Raw genomic sequence first — 26,062 nt, forward strand, 5'->3', positions numbered from 1 at the left:
CAAATCTGTCAGTCCATATACGCTCAATCCAGCTTTCCTCAGTGTATACCCCCCAAAAACCTAAGTGGTAAACGGCAAATCCGTCAGTCCATATTTACGCTCAATCCAGCTTTCCTCGGTGTATACCACAAAAAAAAGCTTAGTGGTATACAGCAAATCTGTCAGTCCATATACGCTCAATCCAGCTTTCCTCGGTGTATACACCATAAAATTAGCATTTACATACATCTCAAAATGCGTAAGGCTAGCGCAAAGAGACGAGGATGGGGATGAAGCCGGCGGCATAGTAATGCCGCTGGGGAGCAAGTTGCGGTAAAGCTACAGCGCATCCCGTGCCTACTCGTCAGGGGCAGTAGGCATTGCGCTTCTCCACAATCCCCGGCTTGATGGCCACATTAAGCAGGGTACCACACTGACCAGGCCCGAGCACCAGGAACAGGTGTTATAATGGCTAGCAGATAATGCTTCGAGAACCTTATCCACCAGCCAGTCAGCCACTACCTCAAGTCCTCCTCCTACCCAACAGTCTGGCCCTCCTTCCTCCCAACATGCGCAGTCTTCCCAGCAGAGTCATCCCACCTATTGCCCCTCCCAGGAGCTGTTTTCGGGTCCTTTAACTGTCCCTCTCTCTGTCCCACCACTTACCAAATCCCAGGAGCTACTAGAAGAATTTCTGTGTCCTGATGCCCAAACACTGGAGCATCCGCCATCTCCGGTTCATTTTGTTGTTGTTGACAGCAACCCGCTCTCAGTGATGATGACGAGACACAGTTGCTATCAGGGCAGCCTGTTGCCATATGCAGTGTGCAGGAGGAGGAGCAGAGTGAGGAATTGGAAGAGGAGGTGGTGGTGGAAGACGAGGACACCGACTCGACCTGGACAGAGGGGATGTCAAGCGGGGAAAGCAGTGCAGATGTGGAGGGAAATGCAGCACCAAAGAAGGTGGCTAGAGGCAGAGGCATGTCCAGAGGCAGAGGACAGCTGCTTTACAGAAGCCAGGCCAGAGCCAGCAAAGCCCAAGATGTTCCCTCTTCTAGCCACTCGAGAAAAACTCCCCCATCTAGGCCACAGTCCTCTATGGTGTGGAGATTTTTCAATGTATACACGGAGGACAAATATAGTGCGGTTTGCACACTTTGCAACTCGAAACTGAGTAGGGGCTCTGAAAAGAGCAACCTTATGACCTCTGCCATGCACCATCATTTGGAATGCAAGCACTGGGCTCAGTGGAAGAGAGCAAACGCAGGACAATCGTCGTTGCCACCACTGCTTCTCCCACTGTTGCCAGTGCTGGTGCTGCAGTCCAGGCCACCAGCCAGGATACCTCCACATCTGCCTCTGCCACTTTGGGGAATTCTCCCTCATCCTCCCCTTTTCCTGCCTTTGCTCCTTTCCTGCACCATCATGCGCCTCTTCCCAGTAACCCACCATGTCCCAGACGTTTGAGCGCAGGCAAAAGTATAGCGCTACCCACCCACATGCACAAGCCTTAAATGGTCACATCTCCAAACTCCTGGCTCAGGAGATGTTGCTGTACCGGCTTGTGGAGACTCTGGCACACATGGCTGAATACATGTTGGAGTGCTTTTCAAGTTACAAACGCATTGTCAAAATCATGAAGAGCAACCAATACTGGATTTTTGCAATCCTCGACCCCCGATATAAAAATAACATTTCAACTTTTATTCCGGTAGAGGGGAGGACCAATCACATTAATGATTGCCACAAGCAACTGGTGCAGAATATGATGGAATTGCTTCCATCAACTCTCGTTGGCGGCAGAGAGGAGAGTTCCTCCAAGAAGCTAACAAATGCCATCCGGTCCACACCCACCAGGGGCACATTCTCCAAGGTCTGGGACACGTTCATGGCACCCCCTCGCCAAACTACCGCCACTGAGGGGCCTAGTGTAACCAGGAGAGACAAGTATAAGCACATGTTGCGAAAGTACCTGGCCGACCACAGCCCTGTCCTTTCTCATTCCTCTGCACCCTACACTTATTGGGTTTCCAAGTTGGATTCGTGGCTGGAACTTGCACTTTACGCCTTGGAGGTCCTTTCCTGCCCTGCTGCCAGCGTGCTATCAGAAAGGGTCTTCAGCACAGCCGGTGGCATCATTACTGATAAGCGCAGCCGGCTGTCAGCTACCAGTGCTGACCAGCTGACTTTCATCAAAATGAACAGCCACTGGATTGACCCATCATTTACATGTCCACCAGTGTCAAGCACCCCAACATGAAGTTCCATGTGTGTGCTCAACCTCTCCAGTTCCTCCTCTTCATACTCCTTCACCATCAGTGTTGAACAATTCTGCTGCTACTAGACTCAATCCACCCTAATTCCCCAAAACTCTGCTGGTTAGAGGCTAAATCCACCCTAATTCCCCAAAACTCTGCTGGTTAGAGGCTAAATCCACCCTAATTCCCCCAAACTCTGCTGGTTAGAGGCTCCAATCAAACAAAAGGGCCAAAAACTAAGCTGGTTAGAGGCTCCACTCCAACAAAAGGGCCAAAAACTAAGCTGGTTAGAGGCTCCACTCCAACAAAAGGGCCAAAAACTAAGCTGGTTAGAGGCTCCACTCCAACAAAAGGGCCAAAAACTAAGCTGGTTAGAGGCTCCACTCCAACAAAAGGGCCAAAAACTAAGCTGGTTAGAGGCTCCACTCCAACAAAAGGGCCAAAAACTAAGCTGGTTAGAGGCTCCACTCCAACAAAAGGGCCAAAAACTAAGCTGGTTAGAGGCTCCACTCCAACAAAAGGGCCAAAAACTAAGCTGGTTAGAGGCTCCACTCACAAAAAGGGACAAAAACTAAGCTGGTTAGAGGCTCCACTCACAAAAAGGGCCAAAAATTAAGCTGGTTAGAGGCTCAATCCACCCAAAGGGCCAACAACTATGCAGGTTAAAGGCTCAACTCAATATAAGGGCCTAACATTCTGCTGGTTAAAGGTTCAATCCACCCAAAGGGCCAAAAACTAAGACGGTTACAGGCTCAATTCACCCAAAGGGCCAACAACTATGCTGGTTAAAGGCTCAACTCACCATAAGGGCCTAACATTCTGCTGGTTAAAGGCTCTACTCACCCAAAGGGCCTAACATTCTACTGGTTCAAGCCTCAATTCACCATAAGGGCTCGTTCACACAGGGGCGGTGGGGAGGATTTTGGCACCGAGAATGACATGGGGAGCTGCGTCACTCTCGGGTCAAAATACGACTGTCACGGTCACGGCATCCCCCTCCGGAGTCGGCTCAAATGAATGGGCCGACCTCGGTGGTTGCTGCCGCCTGAAGAAAGCCGCTAGCGGAAAAAAGAACGCTAGTGGTCTCCATAGACCACCATTGTATGGAGGCGGATTTTGAGGCGAAATCCGCTGTCAAAATTCGCCTCCTTGCCCCTGTGTAAACTAGCCCTAAGAGCAGGGGTGGGCAATTAATTTTCCCATGGGGCCGCAGAAGAAATTGAAACTATGCTAGAGGGCCACACCACGGCAAATTTAGCTCCACCCACTTCTACATTGACCCTGCCCATTCCCAATCATTTTTCCATGTGCCCCCACAAAGAATAATCCTCCTACAGTCACCCGTACATTATATGCCCCCACATTATAATGTTCCCTTCCAACTGCCCCACAGTATTAAGTCTCTCTCCTGGTGCCCCAGTTTAAACTGGTGGAAACTAGAGGGGACATGAAGCTGGGACAGCTGGAGGGGGACATTAAACAGTGGGGGTAGTTGGAGGGTGGCAATAAATTGACAGCTGGAGCGGGACATGAAACTGGGGGCAACTAGAGGGGGACATTAAAATCGGGAAGCTGGAAGCAGTCATTAAACCGTAGGGGTAGCTGGAGGGTGACATTAAACTGGGGGCAACTAGAGGCAGACAGGTCCCCCTCCAGCTACCTCCATGGTTTAATGCCCCCTCCAGTTGTCCCTATATTAATGTCCCCCCAGTTTAAGTGCCCTCTTCATCTACCCCCAGTTTCATGTTCCCCCTCCATGTCTCCCTCAGTTTCATATCCCCCTTAATTTGTCCCATTTCATGTCCTTCCTCCATCTTTCCCTAGTTTCATGTTCCCCCTTCCATCTGCCATCTCTGCCCTAGTATAACATTCCCCTTCCATCTCTGCCCCTAGGTTACTGAGACACACACAGACAGACAGACACATATAGACACACACATACAGACACACACATAGACACACAGACACACATACACAGACAGACAGACAGATACATATAGACACACACAGGCAGACACACACACATAGACACACACACACATACAGACAGATACATATAGACACACACACTCCCCCCTGCATCTCACATTTCCCAGTACCTTATGACACACACCACATGTCTCCATCTTCCTGCACTGTCCTGCCGGCACTAAGACACACCCCCTAGACACGCCTCCCTAGACAAGCTGTGCGGGCCACTCTGAATCAGTCAGAGGGCCGGATATGGCCCGGGGGCCATGCTTTGCCCAGGTCTGCCTAAGAGGCTAACATTCTGCTGGTTAAAGGCTCAATTCACCCATAGGGCCTAACATTCTGCTGGTTAAGGGCGCAACTCACCAAAAGGGCCTAACATTCTGCTGGTGAAAGTCTCAACTCAATTAAAGGTGCAACGTTTAGATGGCTTCTTTCCAAACCAAGGGTGATTCCTTTCGGTAAGATGTGATGGCTGTTTCCAGCCCTGGTTATCCTGGTTGATCTTGTTCAGTAATGAGGCCAGCTCAGCATGAGGATCTTGTACGTTAGGTTGTCCATGCCCACTAATGTGCATGAACACTCGATCATAGTAAATGTTCTTATTTTTCTCCAATTCAATCTCTGAATGAACCGCTCTGAAAGATGGCCTAGGCACTGCTGCAATGGCAATCACTGCATTTTCCTGTTCTGGTTCCAAAGAATCTTGTGTCTTATTTGAAGAAGAGACAATCTTAGTCTGACTGCTGGTTGCTTGTGCTTCAGCATTTGGAGTTGGGTCTGTCAGCCTTGTGATGAACTACACACACACACACACACACACAATGACAGTTAAGGGTAGATACTGTTGGATTTTGCATTGCCATTGCGTGATTTAAAGGGGTGCTTGGTAATGTTTCTTTAGCTTAAAATTTGGGTTTCTGTCCATACAATTGGGGAGGAAAGAAGGTTTCCAGGTATTTTCCCACTTTGCATAGAGGTTATATTGAGTTTGGAGTGTGTAGTTAATAGGCTGTGATAGTGGGGTAATACTGTGACTTGGGCGTGTTAGATGCCCCCAGGCATGCTTCCCCTGCTGTCCCAGTTGCATTCTAGAGGTGTTGTCATCATTTGCTGAGGTGTGATAGTGGACTTGGTGACCCTCCTTAGTCGAATTGTGGTTTCCCCTGAAACAAACATTTTTTCCCCATAGACTATAATGGGATTCCATATTCATTCGACTAGTCGAATATTGAGGGTCTATTGGAATCGAATATTTCACTATTCGCTCATCTCTATTACTAAACATGTTTCTAATAACCCAACTGATCATATCACTGACAAAAAAGTAGTTAGCGAGAAAGGGCCTTAACACATACAGAGGAATTGCGGTGACAATGAGTATAATAGTAGGCTCTAAAAAGTTGCACCTCCGTTCTTTTCCCTACTATGTACACATTGCAGTAGGGATTGGATGTTCATGAGGGAGCCAACTCTACGGGACAGATTTTTCAATAGAATTACAGTAGTCGGCTCCTTGCTGACAGGCAAATGTCTTTACTTCAATTCTTGCTCTGCGGACAGCTAACTCTAAACTGTTACTCGCCCCCTAGACACATAACCCTGCCCCTTTTAACCATATCACGTCTGTCTGCATAACATAGAAAAGTAAATTAAACAGGGAGCCAAATGACCCAGATCACTGCAAAGAGCAGAAATTTCTATCACTATAATAAAGTTTTCATGCTGTGCCTGGATGGAGGGCGAAGCACAGCACGTCACACTGCCCCTCTCCATCAACTGCATATATTGTATTGGAGTCCTGTGTCCAGGACTACACAGAGAAGATAAAGATAAGAAAATGGCATCAGTGTCACAGCCCTGCTCTGTACATGGAAGCCTCAATCTCACCCGAGGACTCTGATCTTCCTGTGCACTTTTTACAACAGGATGTCAAGTAAAAGGCCAAGACGTGTTACAAAGGGCCCAGAAATATCATTGTCCACTGGTTAGAGAGATCCCCTGTGTTATTATTATTGTTTATTTATATAGCACCATTAATTCCATTGTGCTGTACATTATTATATTAATTCCATCGTGCTTTACATTATTATATTAATTCCATGGTGCTTTACATTATTATATTAATCCCACGGTGCTTTACATTTGGGGGTTACATACAATACACAAATTATACAGGTAGATATAATACTAACAATGACCAACTGGCACAGTGGGGTAGAGGGCCCTGCCCACGAGGGCTTACAATCTATGAGGGAAGGGGGATAGAGACAGAAGGAGAGGGGGAAACTGTACAGATGGCAGTGAGGTGATAGTGTTATTGGAGGTTGTAGGCCTTCCTGAATAGGTGAGTCTTCAGGGCCTTCTTGAAGCCTGTGATTGTGGGGGTCAGTCTCATGTGTCTTGGTAAGGAGTCTTGGTAAGGTGTCTTGCGCAGGCCCCAAACAGTATGAATTGGCAAGGGGGGGATCCCCCCAGCCCAGCAACACATAGGACCACATGGGCCGCGTAAACACAAAAATAAAGGAAAGGGTACAACAGAAGCAGGCCAAAACCAGGCCGTAGCCAGGAAAACAAAAAGAAAGGGGGGGGGGGAGGAGAATACAACGACAACCACTATACGGGAACTATACAAAGACATTTTAATCATCGTTTTACACAATTTTCACATTGCAAATCATCTCGGATTTTTGCAAAACTAGATAATTTTTGATCAATCAATAATTTAATAAATGTGCATATCTCCTGTGTGAATTCTCTGATGCTATACAGATAAAACATTCCCCACATTCTGGGCAGTAATATGGCTTCTATCTTGTGTGAATCTTTTGATGGTCAACAAGACTTGATTTCCGAGTAAAACATTTTCCGCAATCTGAACATGAATATGGCTTCTCCCCTGTGTGAGTTTTTTGATGTATAACAAGAATTGATTTCCGAGCAAAGCATTTCCCACATTCTGTACACGAAAAAGGTCTCTCCCCTGTGTGAATTTTTTGATGATCAATAAAACTTGGTTTCTGAGTAAAACATTTCCCACATGTGGAACATGAAAATGGCTTCTCCCCTGTGTGAATTTTTTGATGTTCAACAAGATGTGATTTATAGGTAAAACATTTTGCACATTCTGAACATGGATATGGCTTCTCTCCTGTGTGAGTTCTTTGATGTTTAACAAGATTTGATTTAGATGTACAACATTTCCCACATTCTGAACATGAATATGGCTTCTCCCCTGTGTGAGTTCTTTGATGGTTAACAAGACTTCTTTTCCGGGTAAAACATTTCCCACATTCTGAACATGAAAATGGCTTCTCTCCTGTGTGAGTTTTTTGATGGTCAGCAAGACTTATTTTATAAGCAAAATTTTCCCCACACTCTGAACATGAAAATGGTTTCTCCCCTGTGTGAGTTTTTTTATGCTTAAAAAGAGTTCCTCTGTTTCTAAAACATTTCCCGCATTCTGAACATGAATATGGCTTCTCTCCTGTGTGAATTTTTATGTGGTCAACAAGACTTATTTTATAAGTAAATTTTTCTCCACATTCTGAACATGAAAATGGCTTCTCTCCTGTGTGAATTTTTCGATGTTCAACAAGATGTGATTTCAAAGTAAAACATTTCCCACACTCTGAACATGAATATGGCTTCTCCCCTGTGTGAATTCTTTGATGTGCAATGAGATGTGATTTAGATATACAGCATTTCCCACATTCTGAACATGAAAATGTCTTCTCTCCTGTGTGAAATCTCTGATGCGTAACAAGACTTGTTTTATATTTAAAACATTTGCCACATTCAGAACATGAAAATGTCTTCTCCCCTGTGTGAAAACTTTGATGTCCAATAAGATTTGATTTATCTGTAAAACATTTCTCACATTCTGAACATGAAAACGGTTTTGCCCCTGTGTGAATTCTCTCATGTCTAATAAGATGTGATTTAACTGTGAAACATTTCCCACATTCCAGACATGAATATGGCTTCTCTCCTGTGTGAGTTCTCAGATGTTTAACAAGACCTGATTTCTTAGTAAGACATTTCCCACATTTTGGACATGAAAACACCTTCTCCCCTGTGTGAGTTCTCTGATGAACATCACTCCTTTGGTAACTTGTATTTTGCTTAGCAGTCTGTGAAGTCATGACCTGTCTAATAGGATCAGATGATAGATGAATCTTCTGAAGGGCTGAGGGTATATCTGGGGTAATGACATGTTCTTCATTTGGATCTTGTCTGATACCATGATCCTCTGCTTTATAATCTGTAGATATCAGATGGCCCTCTGAGCTCCTAGTACAGTCATCTGACAAGAAGAAAATGGATTTTGCTATCTTTAGATAACAGAACATTAAAAGATATATTAATATTTTATATAATTTCTATATATACATTTTCATATAAATTGAAGGCATGTAGTAATATTCAATTATTAGCCAGGACAGGTGGCAAAAAAATGTTAGGTTAGCAGTTTATTCCTGGTGTAAATGATTTTCCACTTAGACAGTTACTCGCTTTCTCTTATTTTTTGCCAGGCCGCATTTCCAAGACTCTTGCTTTGACTATATATACATCTATGTATGTTTTATATGTTACTTAAAAATTAGAAAATGCTCTCCGAAGACTCTCTAGCAACACCTGTCTTCTTTTCCCGTCGCCTCTTCATCAGCCAGCAGAGCCAACTGAGCATGCCATTTTCCTGTGGCCTTCTTACACGAACGTCCATTTGGCCACAGGAAAATTGCCGAACTAACATGCACAGTTAGCTCTGCCGGCTGATGAAGAGGCATTGGGATAAGAATACAGAGATGTCGCTGAAGAGTCTTTGGAGAGTACAGGGTATGCCCTTTTTGCTTCCTGAAGACTCATTTGCGTAAGGAATAAAAAAAAATAAGTAAATTTCTCAGGAACGACAAAGCGGATCAGAAAATGAAAGGTCGAAGAATAGCCTTTCTTAAGGCTATTCCGACTTGGTTTTTGTAGAAAAAGGGATTCTAATGATAGAATCCCTTTAATACCACAATACATCTTAACATAAAACGACAAGAACACATCAAATGTAAATAAATTTCTATTTCTATAAAACAATTAATACATTAATGCAAGGTCAGATCTGATGACCATCTGGAATCCTGGAATTGAGCCTCCATATCCCAAAAGTTTCTCTTTTTATGCAAACTGGTCTTGAAACATACTCAATGGCAAAATATGTCAAGGAAGTAACGACCCCATTATGTGAAAATATGAAGTGTTTTGAAGCACTAGACATATTATCAGACAAGGATCTACCACAATCCGCTAGGTGTTCAGAGATCCGGGTTTTAATGGGTCTAATGGCCCAACCAAAATATAAGATATATTACATAATTTACATTTAATAACAGACTACATGATGATTATTACAGTTCATGAAGCTGCGTATTTTATAGGTGATAGATTTGTCTTTAGGATAAAAAACAATCTGCGATCTGTATTGGTTTTGTCCATGGATCCTTGATTTTTTTTTTTTTTTTTAAGATCATGGATTAAAAGTTATTTTTTTAATTTAAATTTTGATGCAGGAATTTTATTCAAGAGTTTTGTGACAGTTTAATGTCCGTTGCTGTAATCCTATGACGGAAGACAGCAACGGACATCAATAACAATTGTGTGAATGCGCATACCCTTAGTGCATACCTACAAGCACAATGCAGCAAAACTCCACTACGACAATGAGCAAAAAAGTTAAAGCTTCAATAGACTCATTACACAGAATTATATGTATATACTTCATCACAACAATCATGTGCTAGGTGTGGATGTGGGCTACATACAAAGAAGATCATGGGGAGAAGTAGTACGGTCTTGCTCACTTTGCCTGTCAGCGCCATTTTACCAAATATACAAAAAATTCCCACATGGCCTCAAATAGCCACTGCCACCAACATAGACAGCAGTGGAAACTTGTCTGCAAGTGCCACCACCATCGGAGCTTGTAGGAAACACAGACAGGAACTGAATTCATTCTGTACATACAAATAATGGAAGTCCATGTGTATATAGTCATGTCTATTACCTGCTGATGTGAGGGGCTGGTGGTCCTCCATCATCACCTCCTTGTACAGATCCTTGTGTCCTTCTAAATACTCCCACTCCTCCATGGAGAAATAGACAGCGACATCCTGACACCTTATAGGAACCTGACAACACAATGATACAGTCATCACCCCGACCCCTCCAGTTACTGTATAATGTCCCAGCATTCCCAGCAGTGTCACCTCTCCAGTCAGCAGCTCCAGCATCTTGTTGGTGATTTCTAGGATCTTCTGTCCATTGATCTCCTCCTGTATCAGGGGGTGAGGTGGAGGCCCCGGAAATGGGCTCAGGGTTCCTCTCGATCCATCAAATACAAGGGTTTGACAGCGCCCACTAGAGGGCTTCTTCACTACTGTGTAATCCTGGTTATGGGGAGACACATTAATAAATCTCACTACATACATGTCCAGAGTCCATCACCTCTCCAGTCCTATCATCTGTTATTACTATAGATAAGAATGATGTCATGATGACATCATCAGAATCTCTCACCTCTCCAGTAAGCTGGTAGATGATCTCTAGGGTGAGATTTAATAGACTTTCCGCCATCTTGTTCCTGTCTCTTTCCATCCTTGATGGGTCAGTTGAGAAGATTTTCTTACATAGGAGAGATCAGCTGAGATAATTTTATATATTGTAGAGACAATGTAATAAATCCAGAATATTTCATATAAATAAAATACAATTATTGGAGATAATAAGAGGAGACGTTACATGTAGATGAGGACTCAGCAGTTATCGGACAACTTGAGCCATTGTAATAAATCCGGCACATCATTATAGTGATACTTTATTATGTAATAAAACCATTACCAATAATAGCTAAAACCACCGCAATGTGCCGGCAGAGGATTGGACGACATTAGATTACAGGCCGTTGCTTCCCTCCACAGATAAGATAATGAATTTATGGGATTATAGTAACTTATTTTATAGAATTTTGAGGGGGGGGGGGGGGTTCATTAGTATCGGCGTCTTTAGAGGATCTTTGCTGCTTCTGACTGTCACCATACATGAAAGAGTTGGAGCAGGAATTTAGTAAGTAGTCAGAGTTGGTGGTTTAGTCTTCTGACTCCACAGCGCTGCCGCTTTGTTCTCCACTCAGTTTCGCCCACATTGTCGTAAAAAGTGACAAGCAGGGTACAGAGGGAATAAGGTGGCAAATCTTTGGAACAAGAAAGGCAGTGCGCCAATAATATGCTATAGTTAGTAACTTTCTCCCAATATGTCTGCCAGTCTTGTTATTAGACTAGTGATAGTACCGCTTGCGGGGTGGAGACTACATTTCCCATAGATGTCTTTCTTATTCTGCATGGCAGCTCCATGAAAATCAATATTTTATTTTTATGCAAAATTACCTGAGTAGGGCGTTATGGGCGTGTCTTCTCCGGCCAGGGCTTACCTCTGTAGTGGGCGATGTTACTCAAGCAATGGGGTGACGAGTTAGGCGGCAGCTAGGGGCGGAGAAGGAAGCTCAGACCTATTATAATATGAATAAGTGTAGGGCGGCCCTCGGGAGAACTGACATGTCGAAACCAAGCCTGGTATTATACTGAGGGGTCTCCGCAGACCCTAAAATATAACAAGCAGAGACCTGGGGAGGTGACAAACAGAAAAACACTGGGAGTCATTGACTATACTGGACCCGGCCGTCACACAAATGTTATGTATCTCCTGAAGTAGTATAGATGGCGGAGCTTAGGAGACCAAGATCAGCTCTGCCTGTGACTACTGCCATAAGATATAGTCCTATGTATAATACATCAGTCCCTCTATATACAGTCCCATGTTCACCCCTCCCCCTCTTACCCTGCTCCCCCGACTCTTCTCTCTTCAGCACAGTACACACATAGACTATCACACTACTGCTTCCTGTACAGTAAAGGCTATATACTAGACACCATAAGGACCTTCTGACGTCACAGGGTCACATGACCGGATAGGCGTGTCTTTACTTGTAAGCAGGACCTTCCACTGTATCCTGTGTAGTGGAGCGACATGGAGAGCTGTGAGGTGCAGGGTGTAGTGAGGGGGGAGATACAGTAGGTGGCCTGCAGGGAGCAGTGTAGAGGGGGAGAGATGGTGGGGTGTAGTGTGGGGGCAGGATTTGGGGTACATAATTGACTGTGGGGAGAGATGTGGGGTGCACGGTGAACTGTGTGTGTGTGTAGGGGGGGGGGGATTTAGAGCTGTGTGACAAGCTATAGTTGATGCTTGGTGGATTTAGGGTAAGTTCACACAGGTGTTTTTGGTCAGGATCTTGAGGCCGTATCCGCCTCAAAATCCTGACCAAAAAGACAGCTCCAATTGAAACGAATAGGAGCCGGTCTGTTCTTTTTTCTGGGAGCCGTTTGTTCTGGTTCCCGGAAAAAAGAACGGACATGCTCATTCTTCAGGCCGAGTCACCTCGCAACATCCGCCTGAAAACACTCCGTCCTCCCGACTAGGCCCATTCATTTGGACCTAATACGGAGCGGAGTGCGCGACTGGATGCTGGTGCACTGCACCGACATCCAGTTGCGGCTACCCGTATTTTGGACCAAAACCTGAGGCAGCTTCCGGTCCAAAATACCCCGTGTGAACCCGTCTTCAGGTTTGCATAAGAGGCACAAAGAAACTCCTCCATTGGCAGTGCAGAGGTGATTGACAATGTGCTTTAGGTTAGAGCCCCACATAGGGGGCCACAGCCAAAAAGCCCTGCAGTAAAAACCTCTATGGAAACACACTGCGATCTTCCCACAGCGCCATAAAATGCACAGTTTTCCTCTGCGGACTTTCCACTTTCGATTTACTTATAGGGAATCTGCCAGCGTTTCCATAGATATAGTTTCCATGTGCTGCAATGTCCATAAACTCCCCAGGTATTTTTCGGATATTTGTGGATGGGATTCGCTAGACTCCTATCCACTTTGCAGGGCCTGTAAACGCTGCGGTGAAATGCTAGCATGGCGGGGGCAGGCTTATAGGAGCTATCTGGTCACTGCAAGGTAACCCCTCCCTGTGGGCATCATGCACAGGGGTGATAAGAGTTTGGGTGTTTTGCACCCCAGTTTGAATGGAATTGCTGCTCTCCATCCATTTCAGTGATTTCAGACCACTGGAGAAAGCCAAAGTATAAAACAATGCTTGTTGGGACTGGGCGAGCCCTTTAAGGTTCATGGGGGATAGTAACAGTGTGGGGGTAAACTGGAGGGACATGGAGGACAGTGCGGTGCTTGTTAGTAATGTGGGGTACACTGGAGGGATATTAGGGATAGCGGATTGCTTGTTAGTAATGTGGGGATACACCGGAGGGATATGGGAGATAGTGTGGTGCTTGTTAGTAATGTGGGGGTACACTGGAGGGATATGGGAGATAGTGGGGTGCTTGTTAGTAATGTGGGGTACACTGGAGGGACATGGGGGATAGTAGGATGATTGTTAGTAATGTGGGGGGACATGGGGGATAGTAGGATATACCTGGATGTAGTTATAGCTGCACTCATTAGTATCGGGTCTCCATTATACAATACTGTGAAGACCCAGTGGCTATGATGGCCGCCATCTTTAAAGGTCCGGCATGTACTATTACAGATGTCGGGAAGTGATACAATTATTTAAAGGGATCCTTTTCTAGCTGACAGGTCGGAATAGCCTTAAGAAAGGCTATTCGTCTTCTACCATTATCCGTCGTCTCCGGTCCGCCGTTCAGTAGAAATACAGTTTTTTACCAGTATGCAAATTAGTTATTTCGCAGCACTGGGGGGGGGGCAGCGCTCAGGCAGCACTGTTGACATCTTCAACAGCAACCACCTCTTTTGCGTCTTCTCTGGGGTCACACTCCGGCGCCTGCGCAGTCGGTTCTGCCATCGGGACGCAGGCAAGAGCCGAGTGCACAGGCCAGCGGCCATTTTTTTGGAGGCCGCTACGCACGCATGCGCAGTACGCTCCTGTTCTCCATACAACTACAGGAGCTTACTGTGCATGCGCACGTAGACGCCTCCAAAAAAATGGCCGCCGGCCTGTGCACTTGGCTTTTGCCTGCGTCCCAATGGCAGAGCAGACTGCGCAGGCGCCGGACTGAAATCCTGGTTTTTGTCGGTATGCAAATGAGTTCTCTCGCAGCACTGGGGGCTGCCCCAATGCAGCGAGAGAACTCTCACCAGTGCCGCCTCCATCTTCGTCAGCAACGGCCTCTTCATCTTCTTCTTTCGGCACGCGGTGGGTCAAAATTCAACGCATGCGCAAGTCGGCTCTGCCAGCAGGCCTCGGCAGAGCCAACTTCACATGCGGGTGGCCCTTTATTTGTGGCCGCTTACACGAGCAGGCGCAGTAAGAACTCTATAGAACTACAGGAGTGTACTGCGCGTAAGCGGCCACAAAAAAATGGCCGAGGCCCGCTAGCAGAGCCGACTTGCGTATGCGTTCGATTTTGACCCACTGCGCACCGGAAGAAGATGAAGAGGCCGTTGCTGACGAAGATATAGGCGACACTGGAGAGAGTTCTGTCGTAGCATTGGGGACGCCCCCAGTGCTGTTTGAGCGCTGGGGCCCGCCCTCAGTTCTGCAAAAGAACTAATTTGCATACAGACAAAAAGCGGGATTTCAGGCGAACGGCGGCGTGGAGAAGACAACAAAACGTAGGAGAAGAATAGCTTTTCTTAAGGCTATTCCGATGTGTTAGTCATAAAAAAATGCATTTGAATGATAGGATCCCTTTAAAAAGTGACCTCTGAGTTTGTTCATGTTTTACTGTTATTTTGTTGTTTTTACTTATGTATTTTTTTGCCCAAAAAATAAAATTTATTAAAAATAAAAGTGTAAATAGCGTTTTCTGAGTGTCATAACTTTAATAGTAAGAAATCCAGCAATCAGCTAGAACTTACCCCACCCCCACCTCTTGTGTCACCAAAGCGACTCTGACCCATCAAGGCACAACAAGATCTCTGCATACAGTAGTTACATAGTTACATAGTAGATGAGGTTGGATAAAGACATGAGTCCATCAAGTCCAACCTATAACCCTACAATCCCCTACAGTGTTGATCCAGGGGAAGGCAAAAAACCCCATGAGGCTCATGCCAATTGCCCTATTTCAGGGGAAAAAATTCCTTCCCGACTCCAAATCTGGCAGTCAGTATAAAACCCTGGATCAACGTGTCCTTAAAATCTATAGACCATAACCCATTATATTTTTCTCTTCAAGAAAGGCATCCAGGCCCACTTTGAACTTGTTCAGTGAATCTGCCATCACCATTTCCTGGGGCAGAGAGTTCCAGAGCCTCCCTGTTCTTACTGTGAAGAATCCCCTTCTATGTTTCTGGTGAAACCTTCTCTCCTCCAGACGTAGAGGATGTCCTCTTGTCACTGTCACTGGCCTAGGAGTAAAAATATCCTTAGAAAGTTCTTTGTATTGTCCCTTCATGTATGTGTACATTGTTATTAGATCTCCCCGTAGACGTCTTTTCTCTAAACTGAATAACCCCAAGTTTGTTAATCTATCGTTGTACTCCAGTCCACCCATTCCCCTAATCATTTTGGTTGCCCGTCTTTGCACTTTTTCAAGTTCACTTATGTCTTTCTTGTATATCGGGGCCCAAAATTGCGCACAATATTCTAAGTGTGGCCGTACCAGTGATTTGTATAGAGGCATAACTATGTCCTTGTCTTGAGAATCTAGACCTCTTTTGATGCATCCCATAACTTTATTTGCCTTGGCAGCAGCCGCCTGGCACTGGTCATTAAAGGTAAGCTTGCTGTCCACCAAAATCCCTAAGTCTTTTTCATTGACAGTCTTACCCAGTAATTTACTATTTAGTACATAGTCATACATTTTATTACGTCGCCCAAAGTGCATTACTTTACATTTGTCAACATTAAACTTCATTTGCCAAGTCTCTGCCCATGCTTCCAGTTTCCTTAGATCCCCCTGTAATATTCTACTATCCTCCTCATTATTGATTACCCTACAAAGTTTAGTATCATCTGCAAATATAGACACCCTGCTTTGTAAACCCTCTACCAGGTCATTAATAAAGATATTAAACAAGAGAGGACCTAATACTGACCCTTGTGGCACCCCACTGGTGACTGTGGCCCAGTCTGAATATTTACCATTAACAAGTACCCTCTGTTTCCTATCAGTGAGCCAGTTGCTAACCCAAATGCATATGTTTTCCCCCAGTCCCAACATTCTCATTTTGCATACCAACCGTTTATGTGGAACAGTATCAAAAGCCTTTGAAAAGTCCAGGTACACCACATCTACTGCATTACCCATGTCCAGGTACACCACGTCTACTGCATTACCCATGTCCAGTTTTGAACTGACCTCCTCATAGAAGCTGATCAGATTAGTCTGACAGGACCGATTCTTCATAAACCCATGCTGATTGGGTGTTATAAGATTATTTACATTGAGATACTCCAGGATAGCATCTCTTAGAAAGCCCTCAAATATCTTTCCCACCACAGAAGTTAAACTTACTGGCCTATAGTTTCCAGGTTCCCTTTTACACCCCTTTTTGAAAATTGGCACCACATTTGCTATTTGCCAATCCTGTGGAACAGACCCAGTCATTACTGAATCCTTAAATATTAGATACAAGGGTCTATCTATGACCATGCTTAATTCCCTCAGAACTCGGGGGTGTATACCATCTGGACCGGGCGATTTCTCTATTTTAGTGTTTTGCAGGCGGCGCTGCACTTCTTCCTGGGTTAAGCAGGTGACATTTAATTGAGAGTTTACATTACCCCTAATCATGTTGTTGGCCAATGGATTTTCTTGTGTAAACACTGTAGAGAAGAAGGCATTTAATACTTGTGCTTTTTCCTGATCCTCCTCCACCATTACACCCAGATTATTTTTGAGAGTGCCCACATTGTCAGTTTTTATTCTCTTATTATTTATGTAATTGAATAATAATTTTGGATTACTTTTACTTTCCTTGGCAATTTTTCTCTCAGCCTCAATCTTCGCCTCCTTTATTTGTTTTTTGCACAATTTATTTTTCTCCTTATAGTTTTTTAATGCTGTGTCGCTACTTTCTTGTTTTAGTACATTAAATGCTTCCTTTTTATCCCTCATTGCATTCTGTACTGTTTTAGTTAGCCATATTGGTTTTCTATGATTTCTAGCCCGCTTATTCCCATAGGGTATGTGTTTTCTAGTGGTCTTATTTAGTATATTTTTGAAGATGTCCCATTTAGTTTGTGTTCCCGTCACGTTGAGGACATTGTCCCAGTTTATGCTGCTAAGCTCCTCTCTCAGCTGGTTAAAATTTGCCTTACTGAAGTTTAGTGTTTTTGTACCCCCTCTAATGAACGTCTTCTTAATGTGTACAAGAAAACTTATTATGTTATGGTCACTATTACCCAGATGTCCCCCAACCTCCACTTTTGATAATGTGTCAGGTTCATTTGTTAAAATTAGGTCTAAAAGTGCCTCGCCTCTTGTTGGGTCCTGCACTAGTTGCGATAGGTAATTGTCTTTTATTACTGACAAGAACCTGTTCCCTTTGTTGGATCTGCAGGTTTCTGCCTCCCAGTTGATATCAGGGTAGTTGAAATCCCCCATAATAATGACTTTATTATGCTTTGCGGCCTCATCTATTTGTTTTATTAGTATATTTTCAGCTTCTTCCGTTATATTTGGAGATTTATAACAAACCCCTATCAGTATTTTATTATTTTTTGTTCCTCCCGTAATCTCCACCCATAAGGACTCCACATAATCATTTTCCTCCCAGATGTCCTCACGCAGGACTGGCTTAAGGCCGGTTTTTACGTATAAGCAAACCCCTCCCCCTTTCTTATTTGTACGCTCCTTTCTAAACATACTGTACCCTTATATATTTACAGCCCAGTCATAGCTAGAGTCCAGCCATGTCTCACTTACCCCCACCATGTCATAATTGTCTTCCAACATCATCACTTCTAGTTCCTCCATCTTGTTAGTAAGACTTCGGGCATTTGTATACATACATTTCATAGATTTATCTTCCCTACTCTTCCACTGCCTACTGACTGCTCTAACCCGACCCCCTGCTCCACCCCCAGTTACAGTATCTAGCCCTCTTTCCATTTCTACACTATCTTGCCCTCTACATCTGTTACCCTCCCCCCCAGTACCTAGTTTAAACACTCCTCCAACCGTCTAGCCATCTTCTCCCCCAGCACAGCTGCACCCTCCCCATTGAGATGCAGCCCGTCCCTAGCATAGAACCTGTAGCCCACAGCAAAGTCGGCCCAGTTCTCCAGGTACCCAAACCCCTCCTTCCTACACCAACTCTTGAGCCACTTGTTTACCTCCCTAATCTCCCGCTGCTTTTCCTGTGTGGCTCGTGGAACAGGCAGTATTTCTGAGAATACTACCCTGGAGGTCCTTGCCTTGAACTTGGAAGACCTAGAAAATGATGGAGTAAGGTTATGTTCACACTACTGTTATGCATGTCCGTTACAGTCATCTGTCATAGGATGAGAGCAACAGACATAGATGGAGCCTCTTCATCCTCCTGCGTCTGTTCCCATTGACTAGAATATAAAAAAAAACAAAAAAAAACATTAAGGACGCCGTTTTCTGTCTCCTTTTTTCTGTCTCCTGTGTTTCTTCCGTTATTTTTGTAAAGGAAGGAAAATGTCCGGCGCGCACAACTTATTCTTCAGTCAGAAAACTAAATGATGGGAGACGGAAGACAGACGGGTGACGGAGGACAGACCGGAGACAGCGTCCATCATGTTGTTTACATTAGTGTTAACGGGAATGGTTACTGTCCATTTCTCTGCTGCAGTTAATGTTCGTTACTGTCATCCATCAACGGACATTAAAGATGCTCTATCAGCAAAATTTTGCTGTATGAGCCCCACATAATCGTGAATAGCCTTTAAAAAGGCCATTCAGGCACCGCTAATCTTATTTTAAACCCCCGTCCCGGTTTAAAATAAATCTATAAAAACATATATGTAAATCATACCTGAACGTGCACCGTCATCTTCCGGCACGCCTACCTCTTTTTCTTCTTCTTTCGGCGACGCCCTCCGGTCCTGGCTCTTCCCCGGCTTCATCTTCTTCCGGTGGTTGAAATCCAGATGGTTGAAATCCGGCGCGTGCGCAGTAGCGCTCCCTCCGGAGCTACTGCGCACACTCCGGCGGCACTGCCATTGAGAAAAATGGCGCCGGAGTATGTGCAGTAGATCCTTAAGGCTGAGGCCCCACGTTGCGGAAACGCTGCTTTTTTTGTTGCAGATTTTGTTGCAGTTTTTTGAGCCAAAGCCAAGAATGGCTACAAGAGGAATGGGATATATATATAGGAAGTTGTTATACTTCTACCTTTTGCACAATCCACTCCTGGCTTTGGCTCAAAAAACTGCAACAAATAAAGCTATGTTTCCGCAACGTGGGGCCTTAGCCTAAAGGAGTATTCTAGGAATATGCTGTTGAGCTCCACTTCTACTCAGGTAGTATCTGTACGTCACACGGCCATGCTGTGGTTCAATCTAATTGAAATGAATGGGGATGAGCTGCAATACTAAGCACGGCCTCTGTACAGTGTATGGCGCTGTGATTGGTAAGTAGAGAAGAGACCGCAACAATCAATATTATAGTCCCAATAATCCCTTTAATTAATACCGTCATGTAACTCTAGGCTGAGGCCACACAAAATAGGACTGATCTAAGGGCGGGTCCACACTTGCGCCCGGTCTCTGCTTTGTGAGTTTCCGTCTTGTGCCTGAGAAACCCTGATGGAAACCCGGCAGTCAGTGTCCGCTCTTGAGTGGCCGTGAGCGTCTTCAGATCTCCGTGGCGAAACTGTTTTTTTTTTTTTAACCAGACACAAAGTCCTGCATGTCCAACTTTTGTCCAGTTAAAAAAAAAGCAGTTTCACCGCGGAGACCAGAAGACGCTCACTGGCGGACACTTTGCAAACCCATTCAAATGAAAAGTGACTTCCAGTTTTCGTCTCCTGTCCAGTTTCTCGGGCATAAGACGGAAACCTGCAAAGCGGAGAGCGGGCGCAGGTGTGAACCTGCCCTAAGATACATTCAGCACACTTTACTATACAATTGTATAGTGAATGCTGGATATTACTGGAAAACAGTGGCTTCACTCACAAAACTGCTGCCGATGTTACAAGCCGTGCGGCTTCTGGGTAATACAGTGGTTATCTACTATATATAATAATAATAATACATTTTATTTATATAGCACCAACATATTCCGCAGCACTGTACAATTTATAGGGTTCAGATACAGACATACATAACAAAGAACGTCATTTCACACAATGGGACTGAGGGCCCTGCTCAAAAGAGCTTACAATCTATGAGGTAGAGGGGGTGACACAAGAGGTAGCAGGGGCGGCATTGCTTATACAGTGTTCAGACAATTTTGTAATAGAGGTTACAGTCATTACACAAACAAAACTTTGTGAGCCGTCACTAGTCGTGTCCTTTAACATGTGGATAGAGCTTGGACAACTATGTTAGGCTGAAAAGGCATCAAGAACGGAAGGGTTAGCATTAGGAATTGTGATAGGCTTGTCTGAAAAGATGTGTCTTTAGTTTGCGTTTGAATATATATAAGTAGTATACAGTACTCATATTATAAGCCTACATTCACACCACACTGAATAATGGTCATGTCATCTCATCGCAGCCTTACATTCAATGGGGCTATTCACATATCCGGGTCACGGACCGTCAAACAATACAACATGTTTTCTGTCCTCACAGATCTCTTCATACACTGACTATATACTATCTTATACCATCTGAAACCTTCTAAGTACAGTATATGATTAGAGATGAGCGAACAGTGTTCTATCGAACTCATGTTCGATCGGATATTAGGCTGTTCGGCATGTTCGAATCGAATCGAACACCGCGTGGTAAAGTGCGCCATTACTCGATTCCCCTCCCACCTTCCCTGGCGCCTTTTTTGCTCCAATAACAGCGCTGGGTAGGTGGGACAGGAACTACGACACCGGTGACGTTGAAAAAAGTAGGCAAAACCCATTGGCTGCCGAAAACATGTGACCTCTAATTTAAAAGAACAGCGACGCCCAGCTTCGCGTCATTCTGAGCTTGCAATTCACCGAGGACGGAGGTTTCCGTCCAGCTAGCTAGGGCTTAGATTCTGGGTAGGCAGGGACAGGCTAGGATAGGAAGGAGAAGACAACCAACAGCTCTTGTAAGAGCTAAATTCCAGGGAGAAGCTTGTCAGTGTAACGTGGCACTGACGGGCTCAATCGCCGCAACCCAGCTTTCCCAGGATCCTGAATGGAATACACTGTCAGTGTATTCCCGTATACCCGATATATACCCCGATACCCGTTCCAACGGTGTGCCCCCCCACCTTCACCCCAGAAATACCCTGCAAGTCCCCTAGCAATAGAATTGGGGCTATATACACCCACAATTTTTACTACTGGTATACAGTGCCATTGTCTGACTGGGAATTCAAAGAATATATTGGGAATACAAATACCCTCATTTCTTGCTACTGCCATATAGTGCCAGTTTCTGACTGGTAATTCAAAGAATATATTGGGGTTACGTGCACCCACAATTTTTACTACTGGTATACAGTGCCATTGTCTGACTGGGAATTCAAAGAATATATTGGGAATACAAATACCCTCATTTCTTGCTACTGCCATATAGTGCCAGTGTCTGACTGGGAATTCAAAGAATATATTGGGGTTACGTGCACCCACAATTTTTACTACTGGTATACAGTGCCATTGTCTGACTGGGAATTCAAAGAGTATATTGGGAATACAAATACCCTCATTTCTTGCTACTGCCATATAGTGCCAGTTTCTGACTGGGAATTCAAAGAATATATTGGGGTTACGTGCACCCACAATTTTTACTACTGGTATACAGTGCCATTGTCTGACTGGGAATTCAAAGAGTATATTGGGAATACAAATACCCTCATTTCTTGCTACTGCCATATAGTGCCAGTGTCTGACTGGGAATTCAAAGAATATATTGGGGTTACGTGCACCCACAATTTTTACTACTGGTATACAGTGCCATTGTCTGACTGGGAATTCAAAGAGTATATTGGGAATACAAATACCCTCATTTCTTGCTACTGCCATATAGTGCCAGTTTCTGACTGGGAATTCAAAGAATATATTGGGGTTACGTGCACCCACAATTTTTACTACTGGTATACAGTGCCATTGTCTGACTGGGAATTCAAAGAATATATTGGGGTTATAAATACCCTCATTTCTTGCTACTGCCATATAGTGCCAGTTTCTGACTGGGAATTCAAAGAATATATTGGGGTTACGTGCACCCACAATTTTTACTACTGGTATACAGTGCCATTGTCTGACTGGGAATTCAAAGAATATATTGGGGTTATAAATACCCTCATTTCTTGCTACTGCCATATAGTGCCAGTTTCTGACTGGTAATTCAAAGAATATATTGGGGTTACGTGCACCCACAATTTTTACTACTGGTATACAGTGCCATTGTCTGACTGGGAATTCAAAGAGTATATTGGGAATACAAATACCCTCATTTCTTGCTACTGCCATATAGTGCCAGTGTCTGACTGGGAATTCAAAGAATATATTGGGGTTACGTGCACCCACAATTTTTACTACTGGTATACAGTGCCATTGTCTGACTGGGAATTCAAAGAGTATATTGGGAATACAAATACCCTCATTTCTTGCTACTGCCATATAGTGCCAGTTTCTGACTGGGAATTCAAAGAATATATTGGGGTTACGTGCACCCACAATTTTTACTACTGGTATACAGTGCCATTGTCTGACTGGGAATTCAAAGAATATATTGGGGTTATAAATACCCTCATTTCTTGCTACTGCCATATAGTGCCAGTTTCTGACTGGTAATTCAAAGAATATATTGGGGTTACGTGCACCCACAATTTTTACTACTGGTATACAGTGCCATTGTCTGACTGGGAATTCAAAGAATATATTGGGGTTATAAATACCCTCATTTCTTGCTACTGCCATATAGTGCCAGTTTCTGACTGGTAATTCAAAGAATATATTGGGGTTACGTGCACCCACAATTTTTACTACTGGTATACAGTGCCATTGTCTGACTGGGAATTCAAAGAGTATATTGGGAATACAAATACCCTCATTTCTTGCTACTGCCATATAGTGCCAGTGTCTGACTGGGAATTCAAAGAATATATTGGGGTTACGTGCACCCACAATTTTTACTACTGGTATACAGTGCCATTGTCTGACTGGGAATTCAAAGAGTATATTGGGAATACAAATACCCTCATTTCTTGCTACTGCCATATAGTGCCAGTGTCTGACTGGGAATTCAAAGAATATATTGGGGTTACGTGCACCCACAATTTTTACTACTGGTATACAGTGCCATTGTCTGACTGGGAATTCAAAGAGTATATTGGGAATACAAATACCCTCATTTCTTGCTACTGCCATATAGTGCCAGTTTCTGACTGGGAATTCAAAGAATATATTGGGGTTACGTGCACCCACAATTTTTACTACTGGTATACAGTGCCATTGTCTGACTGGGAATTCAAAGAGTATATTGGGAATACAAATACCCTCATTTCTTGCTACTGCCATATAGTGCCAGTGTCTGACTGGGAATTCAAAGAATATATTGGGGTTACGTGCACCCACAATTTTTACTACTGGTATACAGTGCCAATTTCTAACTAGGAATTCAAAATGCGCAAGGCTCCCGGAAAGGGACGTGGACGAGGCCGTGGGCGAGGTCGGGGGAATGGTTCTGGGGAGCAAGGTAGCAGTGAAGCCACAGGGCGTCCCGTGCCTACTCCTGTGGGGCAGCAAGCATTGCGCCACTCCACAGTGCCAGGGTTGCTTGCCACATTAACTAAACTGCAGGGTACAAACCTTAGTAGGCCCGAGAACCAGGAACAGGTCTTGCAATGGCTGTCAGAGAACGCTTACAGCACATTGTCCAGCAGCCAGTCAGACTCTGCCTCCTCTCCTCCTATTACCCAACAGTCTTGTCTTCCTTCCTCCCAAAATTCCGAAGCTTTACAGAACAATAACCCAAACTGTCCCTGCTCCCCAGAGCTGTTCTCCGCTCCTTTCATTGTCCCTCAACCTGCCTCTCCACGTCACGATTCCACGAACCTAACAGAGGAGCATCTGTATCCAGATGCTCAAACACTAGAGTCTCCTCCATCTCCGTTCGATTTGGTGGTGGATGACCAGCAACCCACCCTCATCGACGATGATGTGACGCAGTTGCCGTCAGGGCATCCAGTTGACCGGCGCATTGTGCGGGAGGAGGAGATGAGACAGGAGTTGGAAGAGGAAGTGGTGGATGATGAGGACACTGACCCGACCTGGACAGGGGGGATGTCAAGCGGGGAAAGTAGTGTGGATGTTGAGGCAGGTGCAGCACCAAAAAGGGTAGCTAGAGGCAGAGGCAGAGGTCAGCAGCTTAGGCGAAGCCAGGCCACACCCGGAATCTCCCAAGATGTTCCAGTTCGTACCCAGCCCCGAAAAACTCCCACCTCGAGGGCACGTTTCTCGAAGGTGTGGAGTTTTTTCAAGGAATGCGCCGAGGACAGATATAGTGTTGTCTGCACAATTTGCCTCTCGAAATTGATTAGGGGCTCTGAGAAGAGCAACCTGTCCACCACTTCAATGCGCCGTCATTTGGAATCCAAGCACTGGAATCAGTGACAGGCAGCAACGGCAGGACAAAGGCCGACTGCCGTTCACGCCACTGCCACTGCCTCTGCCTCTGCCTCTGCCACTGCCACTGCTGACTGTGCTGGCGATGCACTCCAGAGGACGAGCCAGGACACCACTTCATCTGCCTCCGCCACTTTGTTGACTTCTACCTCATCCTCCCCTGGTCCTGTCTTATCTCCTTCTCCTGCACCATCAAAGGCACCATCAGGCGTTTCTTTACAACAACCCACCATCTCTCAGACATTGGAGCGGCGGCAGAAATACACTGCTAACCACCCACACGCGCAAGCCTTGAACGCCAACATCGCTAAACTGCTGGCCCAGGAGATGTTGGCGTTCCGGCTTGTTGAAACTCCCGCCTTCCTGGACCTGATGGCAACTGCGGCACCTCGCTATGCCGTCCCTAGCCGTCACTACTTCTCCCGGTGTGCCGTCCCCGCCTTGCACCAGCACGTGTCACTCAACATCAGGCGGGCCCTTAGTTCCGCGCTTTGCACAAAGGTCCACTTGACCACCGACGCGTGGACAAGTGCATGCGGACAGGGACGCTACATTTCACTGACGGCACACTGGGTGAATGTAGTTGAGGCTGGGACTGCTTCCCAAACTGGCCCGGTGTACCTCGTCTCCCCGCCTAACATTCCTGGCAGGGACACGAGAAGAACACCCCCCTCCTCCTCCTCCTCCTCTACCGCCTCCTCCTCCGCCACCGCCTCCTCCTCCGCCACCGCCTCCTCCTCCGCTGTTAGATTGACCCCAGCTACGAGTTGGAAACGTTGCAGCACTGGCGTTGGTAGACGTCAGCAGGCTGTGCTGAAGCTGATCAGCTTGGGGGACAGACAGCACACTGCCTCCGAGGTGAGGGATGCCCTCCTCGATGAGACGGCAATATGGTTTGAGCCGCTGCACCTGGGCCCAGGCATGGTCGTTTGTGATAACGGCCGGAACCTGGTAGCAGCTCTGGAGCTTGCCGGACTCCAACATGTTCCATGCCTGGCCCACGTCTTCAACCTAGTGGTGCAACGTTTCCTAAAGAGCTACCCCAATGTTCCAGAGCTACTGGTGAAAGTGCGGCGCATGTGC

General features: G+C 45.3%; 2 protein-coding genes and 1 pseudogene across 2 annotated transcripts in view; all 3 read right to left on the minus strand.

Annotated features, from left to right (window-relative positions):
- Positions 1–10,910, minus strand: part of LOC142195521 (uncharacterized) — an 83,360-nt pseudogene extending 72,450 nt beyond the window's left edge.
- LOC142190458 (oocyte zinc finger protein XlCOF7.1-like) overlaps positions 1–26,062 on the minus strand; it is a 383,441-nt gene that overhangs the window by 342,687 nt on the left and 14,692 nt on the right. The gene's annotated exons all lie outside the window — the stretch shown is intronic.
- The window catches only part of LOC142190474 (oocyte zinc finger protein XlCOF29-like), a 339,394-nt gene that overhangs the window by 289,429 nt on the left and 23,903 nt on the right, over positions 1–26,062 (minus strand). The gene's annotated exons all lie outside the window — the stretch shown is intronic.

This window comes from Leptodactylus fuscus, chromosome 1, assembly GCF_031893055.1.
Source record: "Leptodactylus fuscus isolate aLepFus1 chromosome 1, aLepFus1.hap2, whole genome shotgun sequence".
Classification (NCBI taxonomy): Eukaryota; Metazoa; Chordata; class Amphibia; order Anura; family Leptodactylidae; genus Leptodactylus; species Leptodactylus fuscus.